Below are 15,312 nucleotides of genomic sequence, written 5' to 3' on the forward strand. Positions count from 1 at the left end.
ACAATTGATCTACTAAAATGATGTTGACTATTAGCATCCACATGTTACTCCCCTTAGTAATACATAATCCCAAGATCCGAGCCTAATCGATGAAACTCTGATTATTCGTAGCCCCAAATTTATACTAGAAAAATCCAAAAATATTAGTGTAGATACCAATCTCCCCCATTTTATATTTTTGTACTATTGGTTTGAATTGAATTAGTATCTATTATTTCAAATTAACTTAATTGTTACTCCCATTGTTCCTCGTGGATTTGACCCAGAGTCTAAAGCTGGGTAAATATATTGACGACAACTGCCTTGCACTTAAATTGATATCTAAGTTGAGCGTTATCAAAAATAACATCATTACCGGGGAACAATTTGGCGTATTAAGTTAGTTTGGAATTTTAGATTACTTACTTGAATTCAAGCTTGTAAATATTTATTTGTGATTTTCTTTTGTTTCTTACATTAGGTAGATTTTTATTTTATTTTAAATGTATCCATTACATCTTTTAACAAATATGATTTTTGTAGTTGGAAGTCATATCTTGATGAGCCATGTCCATATTGTAATAGATCCCACTTTAGGAGAGATTGTAACTATGCTCCTCGGAGAGAGAGGGAAACATCATCTTAATCCTATTGGGAGTATGTTTGTTCTTTATGTGGTGGTCTAGATTGACATTGAAGTGATTGCCTAAATTCCCTCTCTCCCTATTATACTAACCGAGTTACTAGTTCTTCATATGATTTTGATAGGCTTTATGATGAGGAGAAGGAATAGCAACATACTGGGTTCATTAGTCTTAAAGAAATGCTTCAAACTATTTTGGACCAGGTAACTACATCGGGGGAGAATGTGCAAGACATGCATCAATCCTATGAGGCATTTGAAAGGGAAATTGTCAAGAGGAAATGGGCAAGGAAACAAACCTTACAAATATCATTACCATGCCCATTTCCTAAGAGGAGGCTAATCAAGAAGAGATACCAAGCTATGATGATGATCTTGGTAGTAAAGAATCCTTGGTGATTTCCCAATAAACCAAATCAAATAATGTGGATGATTTTTAAATAAAAGAAATGGTACTAGAGTCAAAAGAATAATCAAGGCATATCTCTTATGTAGACTCTATTTCATTTCGAGGTGAAAGTGCCACAGAGAAGGAAATTCCAGAGTTAGGGGTTAGACCTTATTCAAACCACTTCACCACGTTGTTATTAGAGGATGTGATAAGAATCCATCTACCTAAGCCAATGGGGGATTATGGAGAGAAGGAGTACAATACCTACATTTAGGGATTTGACACTCCAAAAGAGCACATGGAAGCCCCACCATCAGTGGCCAAGGACTCCAACTTCCGATGTGCAACTAGCGGCCTATTGATGTCTTCATCTTTCCCTAAGAAGCCAAACTAAAACTTTGATATCAAATTAGGTAAAGGGTTCAAGTCTTTAAAATGGCGAGATCGAAGCTCCCTCGTCATTTCTTCACATCTTCCAAGTTTTATCTTTGAAGATCTGAATCTTCTGTCCATTTGTTGCTCATTTCATAGTGAACTAATGTTGGGATGGAGATTCAAATCTTCTAAGTTGAAGCATAAAAGGACGAGGTGGAGACGTCATGTCATGATATTAAACTAAGCGCTCGATGGAAGGTACCCCATCACGGCATGAAAAGTGGCTCGTATCCTTTTATTTTATGAATGATAGAGTAGATTTTATTTTTTGCATTTGTTCATGCATAATCCATGAAACAGTGGCACTAGGAGAAATTTTTACTAAAATTGAAAAAGGGAGTTGTGAAATTGACATGATTGGGACTAAGAAGAGGAGTGTAGAAGACGTGGTTTTTGTTCTTAATTACTGAGACCACGGTCCATGCCACTGTGATAGTGAATACCGCGTGACCGTAAATGTAGAACTAAGACTGCGATCACGGTCTATTCGGTTTAAAAGACCATCTGAATGCCCTTTCTTTCTCACGCATCTCTTTCAATTTTCTCTCAAAATTCTCTTAAATTTTGTCTTTGGGTTGCATCTCCAAGTGTCATTTCAATTTATTTGCATCTTTAACTTGGTAAGTTGTGTCAACGTCCTTGATTTTGATATTAATTGTATACGTAGAACTTATAGTATAGGGAAAGGCCTGACATAATGTTTTTATTACTAAATGCATGTTAGTTCATAATTATTGTTGTGGTTAGCTGTTGTAGTTAGTGTACACGCTAATGGGGAAGTCTTGAGTACCCATATTTAGGCCTAAAATGGTTGAAATGAATGTGTACACCATGTGTTCAATTTAATGCCCCAATGAGTTCAATGTTAATTCCTTTGAGTTCGGGGCTATGATTACACATTCTAGGCTCAAATTCTATTATTATACTTTTGATATGACTAGTAGGAACAAAAAGTTAGGGTTAAAATTATGTATTTAGACTAAAGTGCAGAAACTGTCAAATTTGGTCTTAGGTACCACGATCGCGGTCAATGCTCCATGATCTCCATACCCGAGGATAGTTTTGTAGAAACTAAAATTTTTGCATATCTATTCCCACCCCTAAAACCTTCTATAATACTACCGCATGAGCTTACCTATTTGATTTAGCATATTTTTGGTATGATAAAGCTAATGATGGTCTAAGTTATATTGCTTACAAGTTCTAAGCCTCAAAGATGGCAAATTTTAACAACACCATATTCATGGATGCACAATGCTAGAACCTCTACTATTCAGACTTGCCATGAACTAAGTTTTTCCCTGAAAGGGGTAACAGCTTAGATAAAGTAGAGAAAAAGTTTCCCAGTTTTTATGTCAGGCTTAATTTGACCGGGTGGATGTGCTTTGCCCTGGACCCCTGGGTTCCTAATGAGCATTGGGTATGTGATTTCTATGCTAACCTAAGCGTAGCCTCTTTCTCAAATCTGATAATGACTATTAGGGAAAGGCAAGTAAACTTCAGGTCAGAGCGAATCAACGAGGTGTATGGGATCCCGAATGCTGACATAGAGTAGTTTCATACAAAATCATGTAAGCCAAGGACTTGGATGGCGGATATTTTATATGCTGGAAAAGAGGTTTCTTGGGCCACCACCAAGAGAGACATTTTGATTAATTCAGCTGAGGCCGGGCTTTGGCTGAATATCGTCTGTAGCCAAGTATAACCATGCACTTACATGACCATTGTCATAGACATGCAAGCTCGGATGGTGACTTGACTCCTATCTAGCATCACCCTGAATGTGGGCAAGATTGTGCATTCAGAGTGGAGGTACTTCAGAAATTGTGGAGGTACATATTTTTTCATCCCTTTCCTTATCACAAAGCTATGAAGGAGGGCACAGGTGGAGGAATATGCTAAATATATCTAGGTGCTCCCAGGACCTCACACCTTCCCACTCAAATTCATAGGTGAGAAAGCCCCAGGTTAAAGCAAGAAGAGGAAAATGGATTCGAGCAAATCAGCCCAAGAGGATACAGACTCTTGCAGACCCTCATTAGCCACCATCTACGATGACATCTTTGGTTAGATATAAGTGGTAAGGTAACTATTGTACAGACTACCTCAAGGACTGGGAGAGTCTTCCACTGCTCACCACTGATACGTAACTCAGTCAGACTATGAAAAATACAGAGAGAAGCAGCAAAAGCAGGGAGCCACAGTCGTCAGCTTGGAGAGAGCCTATTCAGACTTAGCTGCATCACACAGGGACCTCAGGGATTCATATGAAAATATAGTAAAGAGAGATAAGTTCTTCAAGAAGTTGTGGAAGGGGGTAAAGGGAATCTTCAAGGTGCTCAAGCCCAAACATCAACTACCTTCACCTAGGTTGGGCAGTGAAAATGAGGCCCCTATAGATTCGTCTACTGATGATTTTGATGGTGATTGTGCAGAGTCAGAGGGAGGAAGAAGCTTTTGATACAGATTTAGGGATACCCCTCTTGCTCTTGGTTCATTGCACATGCAATAAGCACACTGTATTCTTTTTAGTCGGGGGTTCCCCCTAGAGTTATATTATTTTAATATTGTGCTGCTGGATATTTTTATATGATTATTTGGGATGAAACCATGGATATTATTTTGTTTTGTATTGGGATGTTACACATTTGGGTAATCTGATGGTGCACACATTTTATGAATTATCATGTGGTTTTTAATTTTAGTTTTTCTTTTACTTTAATTTTATTGTGATGTTGGTTATGCATGACTAGCTTTGCCCTGTGATAGCTTGAGTGATGACATTATTAAGGGTAAAGCATCGTGTTTGGGTTTTGATATGTAGATGTAGGGGAATTTTGAGTACCCGTGGCATTGTGTATTTGAGACGCATTATACACCGTTGGTGAAGTCTAAGTAGCCATATGGTTGGTTTGCCTATTTTGAGTCAAAATGTGAGACTAAGGCTTTGGTTGTAACCATAGTTTAGCAAATTGGGCAGGATGCTATTACAAAATAAACATCCTCATCTAAAAATATTCAAAAATAAAGGGCATGGATGTGAGCAATTTTGTAACAAAACTTTTTCTCTTTTTGTATCTCCATAAATTTTTCACTTGTAGATAGAAATAGATACTCAAAATTTTATCTCTAGTGGGAGTGACATTTTAGCTCCCTTGGCAAATTTTGCATGCCATATGGGGTGAGCTATTTGCATTCATCTCTTGTACACTTGTGTTATCTCGAACTTGCCCTGTTAGTCTTTCAAAGCTAATATTGATTGTATTTGGTTGGAGAAATGATCTTAGGCCATCTTTGTGATTTTAGAAACCACTCTAGCCTAAAAAGCTTACCTGTGCATAAAATTAATCCCTAGTTACTCATTTTGAGACTTTGGACCTTTCTTTGGAAAACCTATTACAAATCGTGAACCATTTTTTTATCCCTCTTTGAACCATACCCTGCTTGAAATTGAAAATGCAACTTGAGGATAAAAGCCTAAGTTGGGGGTGGTAAAGATTGATGGAAGAGAGTTTTGGGGCCACAAAGTTGTTAGTTAAATGCCTAATGTGCCTATTCTTGGAGAACAAATGAATAGAAAAAGAAAGAGTTCAACAAAGGAAAGAAGTGCATGAGAGTTGCAAGAAAAAAAATTAAAGAAAAGTGGTGAAGGAATAAAAAAGTAGGCATATGAAAAGATATAAAACAAAGAGGAGTGGCCAATAGTGAAAAAAGAGGATTAAATAGTGTGATGTAGATGTTCAAGGAAGAGTGTAGCTATGTTAGTCCAAAATGATATCCTACCTTAACCCAAACCTACGTTACAAGCTTAAAAAGTCCTTGGAGATCTCTGACCATGTACTTTCTTTGTAGTGGCGATTGAAAATAGGGGTAAGCCTATGGTATGACACTTTTTTCATAGAGATTTCTTTTTGTTAGGGAGAGAGTTTTTGCACTTAAAATTCCTTGTTGCATATCGTGTGGCTTGGTGTGAAATTCTCTGTCTTATGAGGTTGGCATGTAACAAGTTAAGGTGGGTGATTTTGTCACCTTATGAGCAATGAGGCAAATGGAGTATAGCTTAGTAATGGTTTTTTGTTTCTTGGTTGCTCTATGAAGTCTTGTGTTTCCTTAGATATGGCATTCCACGATGAGGGAAGTAGTGAAAATATCTTAGCCTATGAGCAATGAGCTACTTGTGGTAGTAAATTAGGTTGACGTTATTGTGATCTTTAAGGCATAAAGTTTGGGCATAGATAATTGTGTCTTATGGTAAGTGGTAGTGTTCCTTGAGGACAAGCAAAAGCTTTAGGTTAGGAGGTGTTGATGAGTGGTGATTTTACCACTCATTCGCACTCAACATTCATGCACATTACCTTGTTATGAATAAATAAATGAGACATAATTGTGATTAAATGCACTAATATCCACACTTTGCAGGCATAGAGTTGATGAGATAGAAAGATGTGGATTGGAGCTTAAAGTGATCAAAAGATAGCAAGAAAGTGCAGTTGAAGACTTAGAGTAGGAACTGGCCTCAGTTACCGCAGTTGCGGTCTGATGACCTCAATCGAGGCAGTCAGGAAAAGTCAATCAACCACGATCACGGAAGCTAATTATAGTCGCGGACAAGCCTGTATGATCGCGATATGGCAGAAGAATGCAGCCCAAGGGTAGAACTAAAAATGCACGTGGCTGATCCCAAATTTGACAAAAGTGGATTAAAACCCTAAGCATCTCATTCATTGAACATATTCCATCTTATCCAATAGTTAGGGTTTGTTCTTGAGTTCATAGCCTCTATTTTTGGAGAAGAAAATATTGTATAAAATTTTGGGTGAAGAATACATTGGAGTAGCCTCTAAGCGGAAGAGTATCTCATTTCCATTGGAGATTTGTGGGAGTCCAAAGTTTGAAGTAACATTCACTTAGTCTTCAGTAAATTATTTCAATGGAGATTATGGGTATATCTTTACTTATTTATCTTATGTGTAGCTAGATCTACCTCGGGGGGTTATGTACGAATATGGATTAAAGTATGTGTGGTTTGTTGTTGTTAGATTCTACTTGGTAGTTCATGTTGATGGGTTTTATCATTGCTTGACCAATTTGTTTGGGATTTGTGGGTGAAAGCCCCAAATACCACTATAGTTTTCATGGGTGAAAGCTCTAAACTCTAGAAAGCTCAAGGCTATCTTTGAAAGAAGGGTTTTGGGTGAACTTTAGGAATTCATATCATCCTTGAAAGAGGGATGTGGAGACCAAAGCAATGGTAGACAATTATGTGTATAGTTTGCCAATCTATCACTATCTTAGACATAAGGTTGATTTATGAAGTTGACTATACCATGAGTATTATCCAAGAAATAGGGATGCCTAAATTGAGGTTTCGTTACCAATTGCTGAACATACCCATTAGATATTCGAAAGAATCAATGGGTAAAGTTTGGTGTTTTATTGGAAGACTAGCATTAAAACCTATAACCAAACCTACCCACACTTGATCTAATAAAATTATGTTGACTATTAGAATCCACATGTCACTCCCCTTAGTAATACAAAAACCCAAGATCTGTGCCTAATCGATAAAACTCTAATTATTCGTAGCCCCGAATTTATACTAGAAAAAACCAAAACATTAGGGTAGATACCTATCTCTCCCATTTTTATCTTCATGTACTATTGGTTTGAATTTAATTAATATCTATTATTTCAAATTAACTTAATTGTCACTCACATTATTCCTCGTGGATTCGACCCCGACTCCAAAGATTGGTAAATATATTGATGATGACCGCCTTGCACTTAAATTAATATGTAAGTTGTACGTTATCACTGCATCAACATGTAACCAACCCCACATGGGACACATTAAATTATACCACAAACCCATCTGTGCCTTCTGTCAAAGTCAACACCGGAGCCGAAGTAAGATTATCCTTCAGCTTCTCGAAACTACCCTCACAAGCATCAGGCCATAGGAATTTTACCTTCTTCTGAGTCAACTTAGTCAATGGGAAGCTATAAAAGAAAAACTTTCCACAAACCTTTTGTAGTGACCAGCTAAACCCAAGAAGCTCCGAATATCGATTGGAGTCATGGGTCTAGGCCACTTCTTAACAACTGCTACCTTCTGTGGATCCACCATGATCCCTTCACCAGAAATAATGTGACCTAGAAAAGTGACAGCTTTCAATCAGAATTCACATTTTGAAAATTTGGGATACAACTGCTGCACTTTAGGGTCTACAACACTATACGGAGGTAATTACCGTGATCCAGCTCACTCTTTGAGTACAACAGGATATAATCTATGAACATAATGAAGAACAAATCTAGAAACCAATGAAAGACCCTATTCATCAAATTTATGAATGTCGTCGGGACATTGGTCAATCCAAAAGACATAACCAGAAACTCAAAATGCACATACCGAGTAAGGAAGGAAATCTTAGGGATATCCAACTCCCTAATCTTTAACTGATAATACCCTGACCAAAGATCAATCTTGGAGAAAAATTTAGCATCTGCAACTGATCAACAAATCGTCTATCCTTGGAAGAGGGTACTTATTCTTTACTTCCACCTTATTCAACTTTCGGTAATCAATGCACATCCGAAGGGAACCCTCCTTCTTATGAATGAATAATACCAATGCACCCTATGGAGACACACTAGGATGGTTGAAACCTTGTTCAAAAGATACTATAATTGCTTCTTCAACTCTTTCAACTCAGCCGAAGCCATTCTATACGGAGGAATAGAAATCGAATGAGTGTCCAGAACAAGATCAATCCCAAATACAATCTCTTTATCAAGAGAAAAACCGGGAAGGTCATCAGGGAAGACCTCAGGAGATTCATTTACCACTGGGATGAAATACAAAGAAGGACCCTCAGAGTTAGAATCTTTAACCTGAACTAGATGATAGAGACACCTATTAGGGATTAATCTCCGAGCTTTAAGATACGGTATGAACTTCCCTTTAGGAGCTAGGAAACCACCTTCCTAGTCAATAACTGGCTCATTAGGGAATTTAAAGACAACCTTACGGGTTCGACAGTCTAGAGAAGCATGGCACGAATACAACCAATCCATCCCTAATATGACATCAAAATTAACCATGTCTAACTCTTTTAAGCTTTTTGCCCATTTTTCTTTCTCCTTGTAATAATAACCATGCTAAAATACCTAAACCATTTTGAAAAGCTTTCTTTTCATATTTAACCTACTTTGATGCATCGCATGAGTCTATAAAGTGAATTATAGGTGAAAGCCTAAGTTTGAAGGGGTTTATATTTGGAAGTATAATGTAAGGATGGTTCAAACTCTAAGTTTGAGGGGGGGGGGATATGATATGCTAATATAATCTAAGAAAGGTGTATGTAAGGTTGTCAAATCATGTGCTTAAGAGACAATAGATATGCTTGATGATAAAGTTTTATAACCTAACCCATAGAGCGTGAAGATAAATAAGATAAATGAGGGTCTAAGAAGAGCTTAAAGTTATAAAATCTCTTGAAAAAGTTTAGGGCAGCATAGGAAATGATTTGAAGGTGAATAAGGTAGATAGTTTGAAAATTTTTGGAGTAAAAGGGGATAACTGATTGCGTTGAAGGAGGTATTTTAGTCACTTGATCCATATATATTCCTCCCCGCACCTTTAACCTTCATCTTGACCCACAAAACCCTGGAGATTCCAAACTAAGTAAGTTTACATTTATGGCGAAAAACACAAAGGGCAAGCCTATGGTTCTACTAGTTATACTTGAATTTCTTTGCGAGAGTGAGTGTGAATTCTTTCATTATTTGAGCTCCTTTAAGAATTGAAATATTTTTTGTGTGTAGATCTAACTCGTGCATGTGAGTGACATCGATACTTTAGGGTAGAAGGTGAAGTCTTACTCCCAGTTTGGGTAAATGGGCGTGGTAACTTACACTATGAAGATTGAGATGATCTTTAAAGATTTTGTGTCACCTCTTGAGATAATTTGTTGATTTAAAAGATTCAATTGACAAACTTGCATCCTTGATTCATAGTTATGTGCTTATTGAAAAATTTTGGTTTACTTATTGCCATGACATGTTTGGGAAGTCTTTGTAGAGCTTTGTTAGCTTACTCATTTATTATATATTTATTTTGGGATTATTTGAGTTGTAAATACCCTATATCTTTGAATTATTCTCAGTTACTTGAGGAAAAGAAATAGTTTTAAGTTTGGGGGGTTGATAAGTCATTAATTTGACAACTTGCTAGAACCTTTTAATCTTAAATTATCATGCTTTTTCATTGACTTAACGTTAATCTCATACTTAATGCTCATTTGTGTAGGTAAAGGTTAAAAAGGGAATATGATCAAGTCTTTCAAGTCAATGAGAGGTCAAATATGGAAGAAAAGAGCACTAAAGACCACATGGGTGTGTCGGGAAGCCACTAGCGCAAGCAAATGGACAAAACGAATAAAATAACCCCATCTTATCCCAATCTACTATGGATCCACTTTCCTTCTTCTATGGATCTGTTCTCCATCTATTTTGGATCTGCTCAAGCAGATCAAGAGCAAGGTGACATTTTTGTAATATTTGACAAATATGGATTGAGGCTTAAATAGGGGTTTTTAATTCATTTTCATTATCTTTGAACATTATTGTATTACTCTTAAGTGAAGAACACATTTAGAGTGATTATTAAGTGAAGGATTAAGCTTTTTTATTGAACATTTGTTGAAAACCAAAGCTTGGATTTGCATTCTCATTATTTTTCATGGATCAATTTAATGAAAACGTTGACATATCTTTACTTTCTCTCTTTATGAGTAGCTGATTCTTCATCTTAGGATTATGCTTGAATAGGTTGTGATTAGTGCATATGTATTATTTATTTATCTTTATAATTAGCTATTTATTATGGATTTTGCATTTATTTCATGCTTTAACTAAGAATTGGGGGTTGCAAACCCCAATTACCTTTGAACCCATATCATCCTTGAAAGAGGAGATATGAGTGAGAAATATAAATGATAGCTTTATTTATTTTATTTAATAACATCTCTTAGACACAAGGATGTTAGTTGAGACAATAGATTGGTGAAATTATTATACTTATGTGGTGTTCGAAAGAACCCATTTGTGACATTTGGTGTTTTATTTAAAGATTGACAATAATACCTCTAAAATCTAGCCTACCCATAACTCTTAGATAAATTTGAATAAATTCTGTATTACCCATGCATGAGTTCACACCTGGAATGATATAACCCCAAGGTCTATTCCCAATTAATTACACCCTAGGTATTTTCAATCTCAAGATAGTATTCTATAAGTAAAGTAACATTCAGTTTTAAAAAATCCAACTAATCCCCCCATTTTACATTTACATTTTTTTATACACACTATGGGTCAACTCTTAGTTGACTTGTAACACTCTCGATCTTTGAATTTCATATCTTCATTCTTTGTGGATCCGACCCCAACCTAAGTTGGGTTATTATATTGACAACCATCACTTACACCTATTCAAGAGTGTAATTTGAGCATTATCATATGCCAATAGACAAAGCACCAGGGGTTGATAGTTTCTCTGTGGAATTATTTACTAGTCAATAGAGTACTGCCAAAGGTGATGTGTTGAAATTAATAAGGGAGTTCTTTAAATCAGGAAAGTTGTTGAAATCCTTCAACTGCACTGCAGTAACTTTGGTCCCTAAATGTGTTAACCCTACTATGGTCAAGGATTTTAGGCCTATTGCCTGTTGCAATACTTTTATGAATTGATCATTAAGATCCTCACCAATAGGATTAAATAAGTAATAGGTACTATTATAGGGCCTTCTCAATCATCTTTCATTGAGGGAAGACGATAATTAATACATACTCTTAAGTTATGAACTTTTCAAGTGGTATTCTAGAAAGGGGCTCTCTCCATGATGTGTATTAAAAGTTGACATTAGGAAAACATATGATTCTATTGAGTGGTGTTTCCTTAATAGTATGCTAGCTGAGCTGGGTTTTCATGTAAAATAAATTAATTAGGTCATGCAATGTGTTTGTTCAGTTTCTTACTCGCTAGTCTTAAATGGTGGCCTTACAAAAATTTTTAAGGGGAAGAGAGGTATAAGAAAAGGAGACCCTATGTCACCTTACCTTTTTGTGATAACTATGGAATACCTGAATAGGGAGTTGAATATCTTAGATGAGCACCTAGGTTTTCAGTACCACCCAGGTGTGAAAAACTTAGATTTAAACACATATGCTTTGCAGATGACTTGCTATTATTTTGCAAAACTGACCTTACCTCTTCCACACTGCTTCAGAAAGCTTTTAAAAGGTTCTTTACTATATCAGGACTTCAGGTTAACATTAAAAAGAGCTCTATATATTTTTCAGGAATAAATACATAAGTGAAATAACTGATTCTTAATTATTTGGGTTATAGTGAAGAGGGGTTGCCTTTTAAATACCTTGGTGTTCCTCTCTTCTTAAAGAAGCTCACAATTGAACAATGTTTACCACTAGTTGACAAAGTTGTTGAGAGAATGACATGTTGGAGTGCTAAAATTTTATCTTATGTAGGTAGACTTTAGTTGATTAAATTTGTATTATTTGGTATTCAAACTTATTGGGCACAAATCTTCCTATTGACTAGAAAGACCATGAAGCTGATAATTGGTGTATGTAGAGTGTTCCTACGGACTAGTTCTATTTTGACATTAAAGAAAGCTCTTATGGATTGGGACAAGATATGCCTCCCAAAGTCTGCAGGTGGACTAAATATCCTGAACCTCTATATGTGAAATAAAGCACCAATCACAAAACAACTCTGGGCTCTAGCTGAAAAGAAGGACTAGTTATGTATTAATTATGTCCATGATTATTACTTTAAAACTGACCCTGTGGAGAACTATGATAGCCCCAAAATTACTACCTGCACAATCAGGAAAATCATAAGTGTAAAGCAACATGTTATGACAGCTCCAGACTACAAGGTGACTTGATGACTAAGCTGACTTCTTGTGTGAAAGGATCAAAGTTCTTTATCAAAAAGTTATATTATGCAATACTCCCATAGCTCCCAAAATTCATGAAAAGAAATTCTCTTAAATCATTATGTTTACCCCAGACACAAATTCATACTTTGGCTAGCATTGTTACACAGACTGTTTATTATAGAGAGACTAGCAAAAGTTAGGATTCAGGTACCCTAGTGTGTGTGTTTTGTGGTAGTGCTGATGAAACTCATGACCATCTGTTCTTGGAATATTATGTCACTAGGTGCTTATGGATGAGATTAATGAAATGGTTGGATGTGCATAGAGTTATTGGCAACTGGACTTTGGAAGTGGACTGGGTTACAAAACATCCAAGAGGAAATAATGCTAGAGGGGTTATCATCTGTTGTGTTTTTGCAATGAAGATCAACATGAAACTCATCAGATTTTAACATAGAAGTTATCAAGAGGATAGGGTATGCAGAGAAATAGCCCTCTATATTTATTTACAAGGCCAAACATACAGGAGGTGGGAGCCGATTCTTCTAAAGCTAAATGTAGTACCCTGATAGAATTGTCTAGCTATGTTATAGGTTTCTTATATTTCACTTGTTTGTATTGTCTATTTAGATGCTTACTAGTTTGGGACTCCTAGATGTTAGTTGAGTTTCTTAAAACTAGCATCCTTCAGTTTCTTTAAAAATTAAGAAACAAGGGGTCTGTCTCTGTTTGGTTTTATAAATACTCCTCCGTCCCATTTTATCCGTCCCAAATTGGGATGGCAAGGCTATTAAGAATATAATGATTGGTAATGTAACTTTACCATTTTTTCCCTCTTAATTGTGTCTTGTTGTTAGTTCTAATATTGATGGATGACTAATATCAAAACACCATTTATATTCTTAATGGTGTACTCTTAATGGTACTCATCTTTGCAACATTTTTCAAGAATGCTAATAATAAGGAGTAATCAATTACACTAAGGGTATAATGGAAAAAAAATTGCCTTGTCTTGATAAGTTAAAAAGGACAAGTACAATGGGACAACAAATTAGGAAATTTGGGAGGGGTAAAATAGGACGGAGGGAGTATTTGTTTTGGTGAAATAAAATTATTTATTTACCTAAAAATATTATTGTCATGTCTAGCTAGATGACAAAGGTTATATGAAAATTCTTAAGAGATTTAAAAGGTTATAAAACGATTCCATTGAATACCTCAATGATTATAAGATTGCTTAACTTGAAAAAAGATTAATTTTGATCTTATGAACGTCGTTAGTAAGTATCATGTTTAGTGCAGTTGGTGCACTTATGAATTGTAGAGCATCATTTATAAGAATAAAGTGATGTTTTAATTGATGCGAGTATGATATGCATTGTACTTTTTTTTCTTTAGCTGACGTTTTGTCCCACGGGGTTTTTCTGATTAATGAGCCAGCTAACAATGAGTATTACTTGATGTGTACTTGGAGTATTTAACAAATAAAATATTTGTCCATCAATGAACATACATTAAAAAGGTGTTTATCTGATACATATGAAATTCAATCCCAGATAGCTATTTACTTCATATGGAGACACAACTCTATCATGACATCCGATGAAGCAAATAACAATTATCACTTCTTCAAATCTTGCAGAGATAATAGTCATTCATGAAGTAAGACGGGAGTATGCTTGGTTGAGATCAATGACTCAATAGATTCAAGAAATATGTGATTCTTTTGAAAAGGGATATTCCAACTATAATGTGTGAATATAACATTGCAAACATAGCTCAATTAAATGAAGGATACATTAAAGAAGACAAAACAATACTTATTTCACCAAAGTTCTTCTTCACTCATGATCTTGAGAAGAAAGGTGAAACAAATGTTCAACAAATTTGATTAGCTGATAAATTGACAAACCTGATCGTTAAGGTACTACCAACATCAATATTTGAGAAGATATAAGATGAAATGCACCGACTACAAATTTCAAATAAAATTTTCATTAGGAAAAGTAAAATACACGTTGTACTCTTTTTTTCTTAACCAAGGTTTTGTCCCAATCAGATTTTCCTGGTAAGATTTTTAATGAGGCAACACTAAAGACGTATTACAAGATATGTGTACTCTTTTTTCTTAACTAAACTTTTTCTCATTGAATTTTTCTAGTAAGGTTTTTAACGATATATATTATCTATTAATGGACATTCAAGGGGGAGTGTTATGTAATATGGATGTCATGTGACATATATATGCGTGAATGTCATTAATAAGAGATAATAGTTAGTAGACAAATTGAACTTGAACATCAAATGTTATTTATTCAAATTGAACACCAAAGTTAGTTGGTCAAATTGACAACTTGATGTCAAGCTTAACAAGCTTAGGGAACAAGTTTGGTGATTTGTAAATAGCCACTTTTTTGGTACATTTTTATATATAGATTTAAGTAGTAAACAAAAATACCACTAAAATTCTATGAAGTTATCTCTTCTTTTCTTTAAGTTTGATATTTTATCCTTATTTTATAATAAAAATTTGAATCATAAACTCAACTAGAATTTTATAATCGAGTTCACTAGAAAATTAAAATAAACGAAATATGGTAGGTGGGTGTTATTAAGTCATACGGTCATGCCCAAGGCAGAATCGTAAAAAACGGTCTGTATGTGATGTTACTATCAATCCGTGCGTCAGTGTTGAGCACTACAATCTTTTAAAGGGACATGCATTACAGCTTATCAATCCCCAAAAAGTCGTGCTATTATATGATTTGAGCATCTGTCGTTCACACAATTTTCACGAATACGCGTACCATCGCCAAAAGTTTTTTTGCTGAGTTCATAACTGCCATTAAAGAATTCGTACAACAATGCCTCCGAACTCCGGGAATTTCCCTCAGGGA

This window comes from Capsicum annuum, chromosome 7 (assembly GCF_002878395.1).
Source record: "Capsicum annuum cultivar UCD-10X-F1 chromosome 7, UCD10Xv1.1, whole genome shotgun sequence".
Lineage (NCBI taxonomy): Eukaryota > Viridiplantae > Streptophyta > Magnoliopsida > Solanales > Solanaceae > Capsicum > Capsicum annuum.